Source organism: Oncorhynchus gorbuscha, linkage group LG14 (assembly GCF_021184085.1).
Source record: "Oncorhynchus gorbuscha isolate QuinsamMale2020 ecotype Even-year linkage group LG14, OgorEven_v1.0, whole genome shotgun sequence".
In the NCBI taxonomy this organism is placed as follows: Eukaryota; Metazoa; Chordata; class Actinopteri; order Salmoniformes; family Salmonidae; genus Oncorhynchus; species Oncorhynchus gorbuscha.
In genome coordinates this window covers 46,751,911-46,771,240 of record NC_060186.1, presented here as the reverse complement: position 1 = coordinate 46,771,240, position 19,330 = coordinate 46,751,911, and the positions used below count along the sequence as shown (strand labels likewise).

At 40.6% G+C, this 19,330-nt stretch overlaps 1 pseudogene; it reads right to left on the bottom strand.

Moving 5' to 3' along the window:
- Positions 1-18,962, bottom strand: part of LOC123995527 — a 40,829-nt pseudogene extending 21,867 nt beyond the window's left edge.
- Positions 18,963-19,330: the final 368 nt, after the last annotated feature.

Sequence of the window (19,330 nt, the reverse complement as noted above, 5' to 3'; positions counted from 1 at the left end):
AATGCACCCCCCACAGCAACTCGCCCAATCCTTCCCCATTTCTCCTTCACCCAAATCCCAAATCCGGGCTAGACAATCTGGACCCTTACTTTCTAAAAATGATCTGCCGAAATTGTTGCCACCCCTATTACTAGCCTGTTCAACCTCTCTTTCGTGTCGTCTGAGATTCCCAAAGATTGGAAAGCAGCTGTGGTCATCCCCTCTCTTCAAAGGGGGACACACTCTTGACCCAAACTGCTACAGAGCTACATCTATCCTACCCTGCCTTTCTAAGGACTTCGAAAGCCAAGTCAACAAACAGATTACCGACCATTTTGAATATCACCATACCCTCTCTGCTATGCAATCTGGTTTCAGAGCTGGTCATGGGTGCACCTCAGCCAGGCTGAAGGTCCTAAACGATATCGTAACCGCCATCGATAAGAAACATTACTGTGCAGCCGTATTCATTGATCTGACCAAGGCTTTCGACTCTGTCAATCACCACATCCTCATCGGCAGACTCGACAGCCTTGGTTTCTCAAATGATTGCCTCGCCTGGTTCACCAACTCCTTATCTGATAGAGTTCAGTGTGTCAAATCGGAGGGTCTGTTGTCTGGACCTCTGGCAGTCTCTATGGGGGTTCCACAGGGTTCAATTCTTGGAACGACTCTCTTCTCTGTAAACATCAATGATGTCGCTCTTGATGTTGGTGAGTCTCTGATCCACCTCTATGTAGACCACACCATTCTGTATACTTCTGGCCCTTCTTTGGACACTGTGTTAACAACCCTCCAGGCAAGCTTCAATGCCATACAACTCTCCTTCCGTGGCCTCCAATTGCTCTTAAGTACAAGTAAAACTAAATGCATGCTCTTCAACCGATCGCTGCCTGCACCTGCCCGCCTGTCCAACATCACTACTCTGGGCGGCTCTGACTTAGAATACGTGGACAACTACAAATACCTAGGTGTCTGGTTAGACTGTAAACTCTTCTTCCAGACCCACATCAAACATCTCCAATCCAAAGTTAAATCTAGAATTGGCTTCCTATTTCACAACAAAGCATCCTGCACTCATGCTGCCAAACATACCCTTATAAAACTGACCATCCTACCAATCCTCGACTTTGGCGATGTTATTTACAAAATAGCCTCCAATACCTACTCAACAAATTGAATGCAGTCTATCACAGTTCCATCCGTTTTGTCACCAAAGCCCCATATACTACCCACCATTGCGACCTGTACGCTCTCGTTGGCTGGCCCTCGCTTCATACTCGTCGCCAAACCCACTGGCTCCATGTCACCTACAAGACCCTGCTAGGTAAAGTCCCCCCTTATCTCAGCTCGCTGGTCACCATAGCACCACCCACCTGTAACACGCGCTCCAGCAGGTATATCTCTCTGGTCACCCCCAAAACCAATTCTTTCTTTGGCCGCCTCTCCTTCCAGTTCTCTGCTTCCAATGACGAGAACGAACAACAAAAATCTCTGAAACTGGAAACACTTATCTCCCTCACAAGCTTTATGCACCAGCTGTCAGAGCAGCTCACATATTGCTGCACCTGTACATAGCCCATCTATAATTTAGCCCAAGCAACTACCTCTTTCCCTACTGTATTTATTTTATTTATTTATTTATTTATTTTGCTGTTCCTTGATGTATAAGCTATTGTACAACACACAGAGGTAATTTCCTTTATTCAGGACATTTAGAATGACAACACATTACAGAGTAGCCTTGTGGGATTATTCACAAAATTATCTGGTGATCAGGTTATGAAATGTCATGACAAAGACATTTTAGTTTCCATGTTTCACCAAAAATATTACATGATTTATAGGCCTAGGTCTATGTTGTCAGGTGAAGTTATGGGCCAATTTGGCATACACAACGTGTACAAACACTCATTGTCAGGCTAATGGAAAAGCTATCCAAAGAGCATTTTACTTGTTGAAGTATAAAGCAGTTGATTTGCGGCAATAACACAAACATTATGTTTAGCAGGAGATTCAAAATAGCCTTACAATTATAATCCAAAGTTGTAATATTCAGAACACATAGTGGAAAACCTAAAACCTTCGTACAAAACTAGCGGTTTCCACATTAGCAGGGAGGAGTTTCTACAACCAAACTGCCTGCGCATTGTCCTCCTGACACAATTTTTGCAAACACAGAAAGAGGCCCATATTGGAGACCAATAGTTGTCTGGCACACTGCTTAGGATTTCACAACTTTATTATAACTGAACAGTCATCGATGTTATTATTAATGTGAAAACAAGACAAAATATGACTTGTTGCTAACTTGACTTGACTGTCTCAATTGTCAAATAATTTAACAGACGTCAATTATTGTACAACTTCATGGGTACGCTCTGGGCATCACCTTTCACCTCAAATAAACAATGGATTTCTGCTGTTGTGGGCCTTTAACCATCTGTCTGACTTTGTTGTTCAATCGGGAGAGAGACAGGACTATCGTGGATCATCTGGGGAGCCTCAACAACCTCATGATGCTGAAGAGGCAGAGAAGAGTCTCTCCAGATCAGAACACCTCAAGAAACACCAGCAGAGACCCACAGGAATTAAATCTCACTGCTGCTCTGACTGTGGGAAATGTTGCAAATATTCATCAGACCTTAAAATACACCAACAAGTACACACAGGAGAGAAATCTCACCACTGTTCAGATTGCGGGAAAAGCTTTTCAACATCACAGATTTTGAAGCTGCGCCAGAAAACACACACAGGAGAGAAATCTCATATCTGTGATCAATGTGGGAAGAGTTTTACTACATCTAGCAATCTGACTATACACCAGAGAACACACACAGGAGAGAGATCATTTAGTTGTAATCAATGTGGGAAGAGTTTTGTTCAGTCTCACGATCTGACAGTACACCAGAGAACACACACAGGAGAGAAACCTTTTAGCTGTGATCAATGTGGTAAGAGTTTTATTACATCTAGCAATCTGACTATACACCAGCAAACACACACAAGAGAGAAATCTTATAGCTGTAATCAATGTGGGAAGAGTTTTAAAACATCTAGCCATCTGACTACACACCAGCGAGTACACACAGGAGAGAAGCTTCACCACTGCTCAAATTGTGGGAAAAGCTTTTCAACATCACAGTCTTTGAAGCTACACCAGAGAACACACACAGGAGAGAAATCTCATAGCTGTGATCAATGTGGAAAGAGTTTTACTCAGTCAGTCTCCCTGAAATCACACCAGAAACTACACACCGGAGAGAACCCTTATAGCTGTATTCAATGTGGGAAGAGTTTTACTACATCTAGCAATCTGACTATATGCCAGAGAACACATACAGGAGAGAGATCCTTTAGTTGTAATCAATGTGGGAAGAGTTTTGTTCAGTCTAGCGATCTGACAGTACACCAGAGAACACACACAGGAGAGAAATATTTTAGCTGTGATCAGTGTGACAAGAGATACTCTGATAAAAGATCTCTGATCAAACATCAGAAAATACATGAAGGAGTTGTTTCATGATATCAATTAAATAATTTCACAATGTAGAATGTTTTTAACATTGCAGTAGGAGTATTTTAAGGAATCTCACAATGTAGAACCCTAAATGTTTGCCCCATTCAATTGATTTCAGCATGATTTTGATATTAGCCTCTGGAAAAATCCAGGGTCTGAATTGAATGAGTACTATTTATGTGATTTAACAAAAAGTGACTAACACAAAAAGAGCTGTGTTTCAATTACGGTACCATGTTGGTGACCCACTTGAATCAAAATGCAGCACTTCAAAATGTAACCAGCTGTTTACCACGTTGGTGACCCACTGGAATCAAAATGCACACTTCAAAATGTAGCTAGCTGTTTTCTACAAATTGTCCTCTAACCAGTGATGTACACATTATTCCCAGATTATGTGTGGTTTTTGAGCTGTTAGTTTTTACTTCTCCCTCCTCTCGCACAATTGATTTCAACATGATATCGATGAGTGATGACAAATAAGTGTTGTGTTCCTTTGTTTCGCGACCCTAAATTTAAATGCATCACTCCAAAATGTAGCTGACTGTCTTGTTTTATGATTCCATGCATCACCATTAAGTGAATTGTTGCCAAAGAGGTGTACATTTGGTTTTGATATTTCATATTTACAATTCATGTAACATTTAGTAATCATAAATATTTATGCAACCAACTGATAATTTCCGGGTATAATTATATTAACATTGTTGCCCTGTTTTTATAATATCAGGGTTAATTCCGAGTGAACCCTTAAAAGAGAGAGAAGCCCCGCAGTGAGGTGGACAGTTACTTCGGATATTGCAGGAGTTTCCTCTTGATATCAGACATGTCCGTGGTAAGGACAACTTGGTTGCTGATTGTCTCTGGGGTGGGCAGTCAAAAACATTTGTGTTTTGCGTTCAGCCAGTGCGTGACCATGGATCCCAATTGATTTTGACTGCACGTTTTTCTGTATTGGAGATTAGTTTTGTTTGGGCTCGTTTCAAGGAGACCAGAGTTCTAGAAGCAAACCATTACATTGTAGAAAAATATATTTCGAATTACATGTTTTTTTATATATTTTTTTATTGTTGTCAGCGAGGTGTTACAGGCTTTGGTTTTTCCATTTATGTTTTGAGGTTGGACTTTTAATGCTTATAGCTCGTAGGGCGCACTGATTGGTGTCACCTCGTTAGTTAGTATGTGTTACTCCTTGCTGGCTTGTCCATCTCGTTAGTGGGAAGGTGTTTCACCTGAGCTGGTCCAAGTTCTATTTAAGAGTGTATGGCCCAGTGCTCCAGTTGTCTTGATAGATGTGGAGCGGCAACACCTTTAGTTACGCTACGTTTTTGGTTTGCTTCCTGTCTTTAAGTTTGGTGTGGGTTTTTCTTTTGTTTGACTCTTCTTCGGCAGATTTAGTAGGTCTCATGGTGGGTGTCTTTTAGGTCCCAGTTTTTGTTACTCGTCAACATTCAGAGCCCCTCCTAAAAAACAAGCCTATATTTTGGATTGGATATTGCATCCAATTCATATTTTAATCAATGCTCATTAGTCTATTTTTCCAGTTTTTTAATCTTATGTTTGTGTACTAAATATTTGTTTATTTTCATATTTTTTTCATATGAAGCCTTTGTTGCATCCATATCTGAAATGTACTGTATAAATAAAGCTTGATTTGAACATATTTTAAGACAAATGAACCCAATGACCGACCAATCAAGACTTACGTCAAACCAATGAACAAATATGTGTAACAGCAACACGTATCTTGGTCCATCTTAGTATGAAAAACAGTACCAATCCCACTTCTCCAGCCTACTGAAGGTGTGGTGGAGTGGTAAACACCACCCCTGGCTCTACCAGGGGCTTGAGGTGGTCTCCCACAGCTCTGCTTATGTTCTGTGGCCTTGCCGTTCCATTTCTTGACTGCCCATGTAACAAAGAAAGAAACACATTTAGTCATATTATTTTAAACACTCAAAGTAATGCATATGGAGCATCTTTGGCCTCAGTTACACCTAGCACCTAAATGTGACTTCTGTCATCTGATCACACAGAGCTGCATTAGGTTCAGATCTACCAGGATGGGCCTTTGACATTGTCTGGACACTGTCAGGCCACTGAATATGCATAAGCGGTGTGAATGAGTGGGGAAAAGTACCTTTGGCACAAATGACCTTCATAATAACAAAGAACAAATGTGTGTGCCTGAGGGGAAATTAACTTTCATTCAGCTAAAAGGGTTGAGAAATTACACCAATATCAGTGGTCAATTTGCACTAATGTAAATAAACATAGATGGAACATATTACCTTTTGCTTTTTGATGAACCACTAAGGCAACATAAATATTTACCATCTAAACCATGTGTGACCTCTCACCTCTCTGGCTGTAGAAGTGTTCTTCCTAACCAGTCCCTCAACAGTTCTCTGACTGAGCTACACCCTCCCTGGGTCTTCAGGGGAGAGGAAGGCTGAGGGGGGATGGAAGGATGACTGGATCAGTCAGTCAATAAAGTGTAGAGCTGCTGTCTATGCTGTCTGACAAAATCACTATTTTAGTAGTTCATTAAAGTAAATTAGGCTTCATGACTGCTGAATACCAACTATCAATCACTTAGATCATGTATTTTCAGGTAGAGATACATCCTTGGGACATCCCTATCCCATTGAAGTTGACATTTAAAATGGTTAAGGTAGGGTTTATAGGGTAGGGATGTCCCAAGGATCCCGGATAGGATTGACCATTGTGCATTATTCTATCTCTTTTACATAGCAGGTGATGGGTTCTGACTTCTGAACTTGAAAATATGAAATATCCTTATTATGTGAATTTGAATGGAACAATAATGTATGTTGATGCTAATATGATGTACAATATTCCATGATGTTTCTATATGATAACAATAGTGTATTATATTTAATATGCAATATACTATTTTTTAACAATTTCACTAATTCATTTTAATTAACTTAATCATTATGACACACCCCTCACTACTGTCATTGGTTACACTAATTGCACTGTTTGTCTACATTACCTGGTTCAAGTATTCATGACATTACCCTGAGGAGGGCACAGTGATGCCGAAACATTGGTAAATACCCATTAAATTGCTGGGAGTTTATATATGGAGTGTTCGACTTTCTTTATTTTGATAGTTTATAGTTTATTCACCGTTAGTCAGCACCTCCACACAAACTATTTTTTCTGGGTGTGAGCCAGCTCATGTTTTTAAAGGCTAGGTAACAACACATCTGCCACGCTGATTCTCAACTCAGGGGTACTCAGCCCCCTCCTGTACTCCCTGTTCACTCATGACTGCACGGCCAGGCACAACTCCAACACCATCATTAAGTTTTCCAATGCCATAACAGTGATAGGCCTGATCACTAACAACGACGAGACAGCTTATAGGGAGGAGGTCAGAGACCTGTCCGTGTGGTGCCAGGAAAACAACCACTCCCTCAAAGTGATCAAGACAAAGGAGATGATTGTGGACTACAGGAAAAGGAAGACCGAGCACGGGTAGAAAGGGTCAAGTTCCTTGGTGTCCACTTTACTAACAAACTATCATGGTCCAAGCACATCAAGACAGTCGTGAAGAGGAGACAACGCCTATTCCCCCTCAGGAGACAGAAAATATTTAGTATGGGTCCTCAGATCCTCAAAAGGTTCTACAGCTGCACCATTGAGAGCATCCTGACTGGTTGCATCCCTGCCTGGTATGGAACTGCTCTGCCTCTGACCGCAAGGCACTACAGAGGTGAGTGTGTACAGCCCAGTACATCACTGGGGCCAAGCTTCCTGCCATCCAGGACCTCTATACCAGGCAGTGTCAGAGGAAGTCCCCTTTGTTACCGGTACCGGTACCCCTGTATATAGTCTAGCTATTGTTATTTAACTACTACTCTTTAATTACTTGTTCCTTTTATTTCTTATTTTAATTTGTACTTTAAAAAAAACTGCATTGATGATTAGGGGCTTGTAAGTCAGCATTTCACTGGAAGGTTTACACCTGTTGTATTCGGTGCATGTGACAAATAACATTTGTTAGACCAGACTCATAGTTCAGAATGAATGACTGACTGCCCAGTTCACCGTCTCACCTCATACTGTATTGGAGCAGCAGCAGCTGACTGCCCGGTTCAACTTCAGTTCACCGTCTCACCTCATACTTCAGTTCAACTTCAGTCTCACCTCATACTGTATTGGACAGCAGCAGCTGACTGCCAGGTTCAACTTGTTCACCGAGCAGCAGCAGCTGACTGCCCGGTTCAACTTCAGTTCACCGTCTCACCTCATACTGTATTGGAGCAGCAGCAGCTGACTGCCAGGTTCAACTTCAGTTCACTTGGTTTGGATTATTTCCTCAACTATATTCTTTACCATATATTGTATATCATTTCGAAAAAGCCAACATGGCTTTACACTCTCATTAACGTAAATTTCCAATCTAGAGAAGTTCTCACTTTTGTGATAATGAACTAGCTGACGTTAGCTTTGTTGATGTTAACTAAGGACGGTGACCTGTCCAGACGAGATGTTACAACGAACTGAATCGTCAAAGGAGGTCTTCCTCTTTATATAGCCTGCTACAGCATGCTATACTATTAACTTACAACGGGGCATTACGTTACATGTACAATCCTATCCCCTTTTGGAAACATGACATGTACAATACTATCCCATTTTGGAAATGTAACATGTATGCCCCCTTGTGGATGGAAATTAATAGCTTAGAAGAACCTCCCCAACTCCTCTCATACTGGGAAGAACCCCCCCCCCCCCCAACTCCTCTCAAAGGGGGAAGAACCCCCCACTACTCCTTTCATACTGGGAAGAACCCCCAACTCCTCTCATACTGGGAAGAACCCCCCAACTCCTCTCATACTGGGAATACCTCCCCCTACTCATTTACATTTAAGTCATTTAGCAGACGCTTGAGAAGAACCCATCCAGTGGAACAGTCCCACTAAAGAACCCCCCTTCCTCTCATACTGGGCATGTTTCATTTCAAATGTAGTGCCCGGATGGAGAAAATCCAGTAAGCGTTTTATAGTTACATCGTTAGGGTAAGTTAACCTAAAGTGGATACACTCCAATCAGTTTCTGAGACAATTGTCCATAATCGATTATACACACATACAATTCATCATATTTTCATATATTCACAGAATCCATATAAAATGTAAGAAATTCTTAGGTACTCACAACAACCATGCAACCCCCACCCCCCCTATCCCGCTCTCAATACCACCCCGTGATATCCTATGACGGGCAGTGAAGGAACCCCAAGATAAAGTTATATCAAAGGTTATTATCCAAATGTCAATCATCTGATTAAGCATAGATCTCTGTGAGGAACTATAGATCTCTAGGAGGAACACAACTCTCATATCACAGTCACACAATGCTATTCCCAAACATACCTTGTCAATTAGTTTTTTTTCAACAATATTTTAACCTGCAGGAAAATTTCCACATTTCTTTGTGGTCTCCCTGAGATCCCAATTTAGAGGGATCTCTCATGCACCATTTACCCAGGTTGTCAGGAGCGGTCACCAAGTGAAGATTCACATCCCTGTCGCCAAATGTGGTGGTTAATTTCTTAAATATCAAATGAGGAAAGACAAACTTATCACACAAGTCAGAGTTATTCTTAAACTAAATCTTTAATCACTTAATAATGGAGCAGGTCAAGACAACACACAAATATAAAGTGAATCAATTGAGTCCACTATGATAATGACAGCTGGTCGACGAATCACCCCCAGATGATTCGTTGAGAGCCACGATACAAAGGTCTTTTATAGCCAAGATACACCCTTTCAACCTACATGACGAACAACAGATGTATAGAACGGGTCACAAGATTAAGATGTGTATGAAAGATACTTATTATTCTCAGCAGACAATATCTGCTGTAAAAACAGTATTTTTTTGTGTAGAGACCAGGGTCTGGCCCTGAGGTTGTCTCTCCCTGGTACCATATAGAACAGAAACATTAACTCATGCTCTGGAATGCGGTCTCTAGGTTTTATCACCCAAAAGATATTGTAAATCTCCGGTCAGTGTTTTCTCCCAGAGGCCCATCCTTAGTAGAACACACAGACACAATAGTTATAAGAACCCTCTATTCTGTTGCATAAAACAACCATTTGAGGCAATAAAAGTATTATAACATAATCTTGCAGTTTTGCACTCGGTGTCCACGGAAAGTTGACTAGTAAAAACAACTGGGACCTAAAAGACACCCACCATGAGACCCACTAAATCTGCCCAAGAGGAAAACAAAAGAAAAACCCACAAACGAAAAAACAAGAAACAAGCCAAAACGGTAGTGCAACTAAAGTTGTTGACTCGCCACATCTATCAAGACAACTGGAGCACAGGACCAGACACTCTTATTAAATAGAACCTGGAACAGCTCAGGTGAAACACCTTACCACTAATGAGATGGACAAGCCAGCACAGGTGTAACACATACTGACTAACGAGGTGACACCAATCAGTGCGTCCTACGAGCTAATGAGATATACGTGCTAAAATCCAAACCTCAAAACCAAAGACTGTAACACCGTAAGAGAATGCTTACAACCAACAGAAAACAACTTCCATTTCACATTATAATCAACTACAATGCTTCAACTTTACCAATATAAATATGGTGTCACCTGACTGTCAATAATTAAAAACAAGAAAAAAAAGGTTTTCCCCACTCGCTTCCAGAACTCTTGTCTTCCTAAAACTCACAAGCTTCTAGAACTCTCGTCCCCTTGGACCGAGCCCAAACATAACTCATCTCCAATACGGAAAATCAAAATAAATTGTGATCCATGGCAACTCACTGGCTCAATGCAGAACACAAATCATTTTGACTGCCCACCCTTGAGACAATCAGCAACCAAGTTGTCATTACCACGGACATGTCTGATTTCAAGAGGAAACTCCTGTAATATCTGTAGTTACTTTCCACCTCACTGCGGAGCTTCTCTCTCTTTTCAGGGTTCACTCGAAAGGCATGTTGTTGGATCGGGACCCAGTCCCCAATGTCATGCTCTTTTACATTTGGGTTGGCACATCTGAGAATGAACCCTGATATTCTAAAAGCAGGGCAACAATGTCAATATAATTTGTCCCCAAAAATTGTCAGTTGGTTGCATAAATAATCATGATTACTAAATATTACATGAATTGTAAATATAAAACATCAACACCAAATGTACACCCCTTTGTTCATATGTATTGGCAATAATTCACTTAGGATATGCCCCCCCCCCCTTTCTTTCACCTAAAATGACATACCAAAATGTAACTGTCTGAAGCTCATGCCCTAAAGGAAGGATATGCATATTCGTGGTACTATTTGAAAGGAAATACTTTGATATTTGTGGAAATGTGAAAGGAATGTAGGAGGATATAACAGAAAATATCTGGTTAAAGATAATACAAAGAATCAAACAACCGTTTTTTGTAAAAAAAAAATGGTACCATCATCTTTGAAATGCAAGAGAAAGGCCATAATGTATTATTCCAGCCCAGGTGCAGTTTAGATTTTGTCCACTAGAAGGCAGTGTATGTGCAACGTTTTAGACTGATCCAATGAACCATTGCATCTCTGTAAAAATGTATCAAGACTACTAAAATGTGCCTAATATGTTTTTTAAATATGTTTTCATGTTCAAAATTATGCACTCCTCAAACAATAGCATGGTATTATTTCACAGTAATTGCTACTGTAAATTGGACATTGCTGTTAGATTAACAATATTTAAGCTTTCTGCCAATATCAGATATATCCATGTCCTGGGAAATGTTCTTGTAACTTACAACCGTATGCTAATTGCATTAGCCTACGTTAGCTCAACCGTCCTATGGTTTGGTGCAGCATGGAATAATAAAAACATGTATCTTTTGTCAGGCTGGATGTTTGAAATATGAGTAGGTGATTTGAGACATGCTTCTTCAGTAGTGGCAGGTAGCCTAGTGGTTAGAGCGTTGGGCCAGTAACCGAAAGGTTGCTGGATCTGAATCCCGGAGCTGACAATGTAAAAATCTGTTGTTCTGGACAAGGCATGTAACTTGCCGTGGACGTTGATTAAGGTAACCCCCCGCACCTCTCTGATTCAGAGGGGTTGGGTTAAATGCGGAAGATGCATTCAGTTGAACAACTAACTTCCTTGAAGACAATTAGCGTCACATTTTGTCAAATACTGGAGTGATGGATGGATTATTGGCCAATTTATTATTCTGCGTCCATGTGTATAGGCTGCAAGTACGTTGAAATGAAGTTGTTTTAAAGTCATTGACAAAATCACAATTTCAACGTATATTGGTCAACATTTTGCTATTTTGGTGGGATAACCCCAATGTCAAAACACAGTTTTAACGTGTCCAAATCAATAACAAATATGCAGAAACAGGTTGTGATATATTGAAAACCTAAACATAACATATACAATATAAACAAACATCTGCCACAATAATCATATTACTTGTTTTTTTTTTAAACAAGCACCTTATAAACTGCACAAGCACCAGAAACACTGTTGTTTTGATGAGAATGATTTCGATTAGGGGGGAAATCAGGTTGTACGTGCTGTTGAAACTAACACAGCTAAAAAAATAAATGAAAATGGGAGATATCTGTTACCTCACTGGTTAGAGGACAACCTGCTGAAGACAGTCAGCTACATTTTGGAGAAATTGAACACTTATTTGTCATCACTCATCAAACTAAGCTCAAAAAACACACGGAATCTGGGAATAATGTGTCCATCACTGGTTAGAAGACAACTTGTAGAAAACAGCTAGCTACATATTGATTCAAGTGGGTCGCCAACGAGGTAAGTGCAACACAACTCTTTTTTTGTTAGTCACTTTTTGTTAGACCACATTAATAGTACTCTTCCATTTCAGAGCCTGGCTTTTTCCTGAGGCTAATATCCATATCACGCTGAAATCAATTGAACAGGGGGCAAACGTTTAGGGTTCCACATTGTGACTTTAAAATACTCCTACTACAATGTTAAAACATTCTACATTTTGAGATTTTATTTAATTGATATCTTGAAACAACTCCTTCATGTATGTTTTTTCTGATGTTTGATCAGAGATCTTTTGCTAGAGTATCTCTTGTCACATTGATCACAGCTATAAGGTTTCTCTCCTGTGTGTGTTCTCTGGTGTATAGTCAGACTGCTAGAAGTAACAAAACTCTTCCCACATTGATCGCAGCTATACGGTTTCTCTCCTGTGTGTGTTCTCTGGTGTGATATCAGGCTGAATGACTGACTAAAAGTCTTCCCACATTGTTTACAGTTATATGGTTTCTCTCCTGTGTGTGTTCTTTGGTGTTTAGTCAGACTGCTAGAAGTAACAAAACTCTTCCCACATTGATCACATCTATAAGGTTTCTCTCCTGTGTGTGTTCTCTGGTGTGATTCTAAACATCCTGAAGAAACAAAACTCTTTCCACAGTCAGAGCAGCTAAAAAGTTTCTCTCCTGTGTGTGTTCTCTGGTGTTTAGTTAGACTGCTACATGTAAGATATCTCTTGCCACATTGATCACAGCTATAAGGTTTCTCTCCTGTGTGGATTCTTTGATGAATTGTAATGCCTGCTGAGGAGGTGAATCTCTTCCCACAGTCAGAGCAGCAGTGAGATTTTTTCCCTGTGGTTCTCTGCTGGTGCTTCTTGAGGAGTTCAGATCTGGAGAGACCTTTCTCTGCCTTGTCAGCATCATGAGGTTGTTGAGGCTCCCCAGAGGATCCAAGATAGTCACGTCTCTTTCCTGTGTGAACAGAGTCAGGCAGATGGTTAAAGGCCCACAACAGCGGAAATCCACAGTAAAATGTGATGCCAACAGCGTAGCCATGTTATACAACCATTTACATCTGTAATGAATGTTAAAATTATTTGACAATTGTCTTAAGACAGTCAAGTGAGAAAGTTCTAGTTTGTCTTGTTTTCACATTAGTAGTAACATTGATGATTGTAGGCTAGAAATAAGTTATTCAAGTTGTTGAAATCCTAAACACTGTGCCAGACGACTTTTGGTCTCCAATATCGGCCCCTTTCTGTGTTTGCTAAAATTGCAGCAGGAGGGCGATGCGCACACAATTTGATTGCAGAAACACCTCCCTCCTGATGAGGAAACTGCTAGTTATGGATGTAGTATATCTGCCTGGAGCAAAAATGGTGAGCTAAGATTTTAGATTTTCACAATGTATTCTGAATATTACAGCGCACTATCAGCGCAAGATCAGGAGTGCTACTCAAGAAAACTCACATTAAGCTCTGTGTCTATTCACTAATTCACTCATAAGCTTTTAAGTCCCCTGATCTGGAAAATCTCTTTTCACATTGGAAGCAGTGATATGGCTTTTCTCCTGTGTGTGTCCTCTCATGGTGTTTTAGGTTCCCTAACCAGCGAAAACTCTTTCCACAATGGGAGCAGTGGTGTTGTCTCGCTGGTTTGGGTGTCTCTGAGTCTGGTTTCCGTGAGGGACTCTTCAAATTAAATCAAATCAAATGTTATTTGTCACACAATGCAGTAATAACCAACAAGTAATCTAGCTAACAATTCCAAAACTACTACCTTATAGACACAAGTGTAAGGGGATAAATAATATGTACATAAAGATATGAGTGAGTGATGGTACAGAGCGGCATAGGCAAGATAGAGTAGATGGTATTGAGTGCAGTATATACATATGAGATGAGTATGTAAACAAAGTGGCATAGTTAAAGTGGCTAGTGATACATGTATTACATAAAGATGCAGTAGATGATATAGAGTACAGTATATACATATACATATGAGATGAATAATGTAGGGTATGTAAACATTATATTAGGTAGCATCTTCCTGCTGTCATAGTGAGAGTCTGGTCTCTCTCCTGCCAAAGACAAACCGTATCTAGTAAACAGAGACCTGAATTAAACCTCCACATGATAAAACTCTCTTCCTATGAGGTGTAATCTAGACTATATCCCCCAATAAAAGAGCAGAACTGGTCATCACAGAAAAAAATAAATAAATAAATAAATGTAAAAAAAAATGTTTAAAAAAGTTTGGACATGTAAGAGTATAGCTTCCGTCCCCTCGCCCGACCCGGGCTCGAACCAGGGACCCTCTGCACACATCAGCAACATTCACCCATGAAGCATCGTTACCCATCGCTCCACAAAAGCCGTGGCCCTTGCAGAGCAAGGGGAACCACTACTTCAAGGTCTCAGAGCAAGTGACGTCACCGATTGAAACCCTTTTAGCACGCACCACCGCAAACTAGCTAGCCATATCACATCGATTACACTCACCCCCCTTTTGACCTCCTCCTTTTCCGTAGCAACCAGTGATCCGGGTCAACAGTATAGCGAGTGAAGTCACCGATTGAAACGCTATTAGCGCACACCACCGATAACTTGCTAGCCATTTCACATCAGTTACAGACATACCTGCTCATTCAAGGGTTTTTATTTATTTTTACTATTTTCTACATTATAAAATAATAGTAAAGACATGACAACTATGAAATAACACATATGGAATCATGTGGTAACCAAAAAAGTGGTAAACAAATCAAAATATATTTGGAGCCACCCTTTGCCTTGATGACAGCTTTGCACACTCTTGGTATTCTCTCAACCAGCTTCACCTGGAATGCTTTTCAAACAGTCTTGAAGGAGTTCCCACATATGCTGAGCACTCGTTGGCTGCTTTTCCTTCACTCTACGGTCCAATTCATCCCAAACCATCTCAATTGAGTTGAGGTTGGGTGATTGTGGAGGCCAGGTCATCTGATGTAGCACTCCATCACTCTCATTTTTGGTCAAATAGCCCTTACACAGCCTGGAGGTGTGTTGGGTCATTGTCCTGTTGAAAAACAAATGATAGTCCCACTAAGCACAACCAGATGGGATGGCGTATCGCTTCAAAATCAAATCAAATTTTATTTGTCACATACAGTGGGGCAAAAAGTATTTAGTCAGCCACCAATTGTGCAAGTTCTCCCACTTAAAGATGAGAGGCCTGTAATTTTGATCATAGGTACACTTCAACTATGACAGACCAGACAAAATGAGAGAAAAAAAATCCAGAAAATCATATTGTAGGATTTTTAATGAATTTATTTGCAAATTGTGGTGGAAAATAAGTATTTGGTCACCTACAAACAAGCAAGATTTCTGGCTCTCACAGACCTGTAATTTATTTTTTAAGAGGCTCCTCTGTCCTCCACTCGTTACCTGTATTAATCGTACCTGTTTGAACTTGTTATCAGTATGAAAGACACCTGTCCACAACCTCAAACAGTCACACTCCAAACTCCACTATGGCCAAGATCAAAGAGCAGTCAAAGCACACCAGAAACAAAATTGTAGACCTGCACCAGGCTGGGAATTCTGAATCTGCAATAGGTAAGCAGCTTGGTTTGAAGAAATCAACTGTGGGAGCAATTATTAGGAAATGGAAGACATACAAGACCACTGATAATCTCCCTCGATTTGGGGCTCCACGCAAGATCTCACCCCGTGGGGTCAAAGTGATCACAAGAACGGTGAGCAAAAATCCCAGAACCACACGGGGGGACCTAGTGGGGGACCTTTCAAGGTCCTGGAGTGGCCTAGCCAGTCTCCAGATCTCAACCCCATAGAAAATCTTTGGAGGGAGTTGAAAGTCTGTGTTGCCCAGCAACAGCCCCAAAAAATTACTGCTCTAGAGGAGATCTGCATGGAGGAATGGGCCAAAATACCAGCAACATTGAGTGAAAACGTTGCGAAGACTTACAGAAAACGTTTGACCTCTGTCATTGCCAACAAAGGATATATAACAAAGTATTGGGATAAACTTTTTTATTGACCAAATACTTATTTTCCACCATAATATACAAATAAATTCATTAAAATTCCTAAATGTGATTTTCTGGATTTTTTTTCTCATTTTGTCTGTCATAGTTGAAGTGTACCTATGATGGAAATTACAGGCCTCATCTTTTTAAGTGGGAGAACTCGCACAATTGGTGGCTGACTAAATACTTTTTTGCCTCGCTGTACACATGGTTAGCAGATGTTAATGCGAGTGTAGCGAAATGCTTCAGAATGCTGTGGTAGCCAGACAGGTGTGTGCTTTTCCAAATCATGTCCAATCAACTGAATTTACCACAGGTGGACTCCAATCAAGTTGTAGAAACATCTCAATGATGATTAATGGAAACAGGATGCACCTGGACTCAATTTCGAGTTTCATAGCAAAGGGTCTGAATACTTATGTAAATAAGGTATTTGATTTTTCTTTATAATACATGTGATTTTTTTTCTTCTAAAAACCTATTTTCCCTTTGTTATTATGGGGTATTGTGATGTCATTATGGGGTATTATGTGTAGATTGATGAGGATTTGTATTTATTTAATCCATTGTAGAATAAGGCTGTAACGTAACAAAATGTGGAAAGACTTTAGTGACATAAATAAGGGGTTAAAAACATGTTTTTATTCTCTCTCAGATAGAGGACAGACACTTCAGAACAAACTTCCTTTAGATTTTTGGGGGAAACAATGTTACTATGGTTACTGTTGTTCCATGTGAATGTTATCCAATGTGTTACTATAGTTACTGTTGTTGCATGTTGTGAATGTTATCTAATGTGTTACTATAGTTACTGTTGTTGCATGTTGTGAGTGTTATCCAATGTGTTACTATGGTTACTGTTGTTCCATGTTATGAATGTTATCTAATGTGTTACTATGGGTTACAGCAGTATGGACTAATAATTGTGTCTTACAATTCAAAATCAGAAAGACAAATTATCCTTGAAGGGTGTTTCTACGGGACTATACTGGGGAAGCCCTTCATGTTGGAGGGTGTTTCTACAGTACTATACCGGGGAAGCCCTTCATGTTGGAGGGTGTTTCTACAGTACTATACTGGGGAAGCCCTTCATGTCGGAGGGTGTTTCTACAGTACAATACTGGGGAAGCCCTTCATGTTGGAGGGTGTTTCTACAGTACTATACTGGGGAAGCCCTTCATGTTGGAGGGTGTTTCTACAGTACTATACTGGGGAAGCCCTTCATGTTGGAGGGTGTTTCTACAGTACTATACTGGGGAAGCCCTTCATGTTGGAGGGTGTTTCTACAGTACTACACTTTTTCTAAAGAGACTCACTTATATCTTCACCACACAACTCTCCCCTTCTTCTTGTCTCAACATTTTAAATTATACTCAAGAAACATCACACCAATTTGAGATGCTTGTCACTGACAGCCGCAACTCAGTAATCAACGAGGCCTATTGCCACACACACTACCCAAATAGGCATAAGCCTACAAGCTTGTGATTTGAAACCACGCACAGCTAATTTTTTAAAGAAGCTAATGATCCCCGATTCCTCTGTGGCAACGTCACGCTTTCTGGTAAAGGATTTTCTTTCTTTCTGTATAGACAGGAGTTATTATATAATTTGGGCAAATTTATCTCAATTTATTTACCTGTTGTACCCACCCACTATGACATTTCTCTCCTGTTCTATTGGACCCACGACTATGTCATTTCTCTCCTGTTCTATTGGACCCACGACTATGTCATTTCTCTCCTGTTCTAATGGTTTTCATATCAACTTTATTTCGTTGTCCAGAAGCCAAAGGCACAATCCTAGTTGGTGCAGCTCCCCCTCTTTCTAAGTTCCTAAAATAGATTTTCATCTGTCAGATATGAACCTCTATCAGGTGGACTGTATAGAACGGTGTGTTCATGTCTGTGGATTACAATGGATGACAACAAGAAAGGGGAGGCGGGAGCTAGAGAATCCGCAGTGCCGCATTGTGGACAACGACTCCCCTTGTTTGGTCGGAGAGACATCTTGTTAGTATATCCATAATCTTTGGTGTAGCCAACCCAACTCTCACCTGGCACTATTGGGGAGCACGGTGTGCCGTAAAACATCACTACGCGCTGTGCCCCCCAGTCTGCGGTCAGCAGATAGACCCTTCTTAAATATATATGTTAAGTCACTTTTTGAAAACAGAACGGAAAAAACAAGGGGTAGCCTGCTCTCTGCGCCGTCTGATTCTAGACATATCGGTCCTCATCCTAGGGCCCTTCATTGAAGAGGTATTGACGAGCCAACTCCGAATATCCAGAGTTAAATACCGATTAAAGGCGGTACTTACTGGTGTTAATCAGATATCCTATCTCCTCTTCTTCATCTTTCAATGTGACAGTAATCTCCCCTTCCTTCTTCACTCCAAAAACTGCATCCTCCTCTTTCTCTTCCTCTTCTTTTACTGTAACAACCTCCTCTTTCACTCTGAACGGGTCTTTCTCTTCTTCTTTCACTGTAACAGCCTCACCCTCTACTTGTTTTTGTATTTTGACATCCTCTTCCTCCTCTTTCACCACAACGTTCAGCCACAGACCCTCTTCCTCCGTCCAGCAGACTTCCTCTTCTTTAACAGGAGGGGAGAAGTTTAGGGAGCTCATGTTCGGAGATGTTAGCTAGCTAGCTATCATTAGGGACCATGCTCGTGCTAACTTACACAGCCAGCTACTATAGCTGACTAATAAAAAATTACGTAATATTAAATTAAATAGGTTAACAAGTAGATACGACAGAAGTGTGTCTAAAACATATTCGCTAATATACGCCGAAAGCGTATAACCAGCTGGAATCTTTCGGCTAGCAATCTGTTGGCTCGCAAGCTACCGAGGTGTTTGAAGAGCTGTCTATGAAGAACCGTCCACTAGATTATACGTCACCCTAGCAGCATCGCCTGAAAGACGCACATCGCCGTCTGCTGACTGGAGTGGGAAACGCAGTTGAGGATCATATTTTATTTTCAGACAAAGAT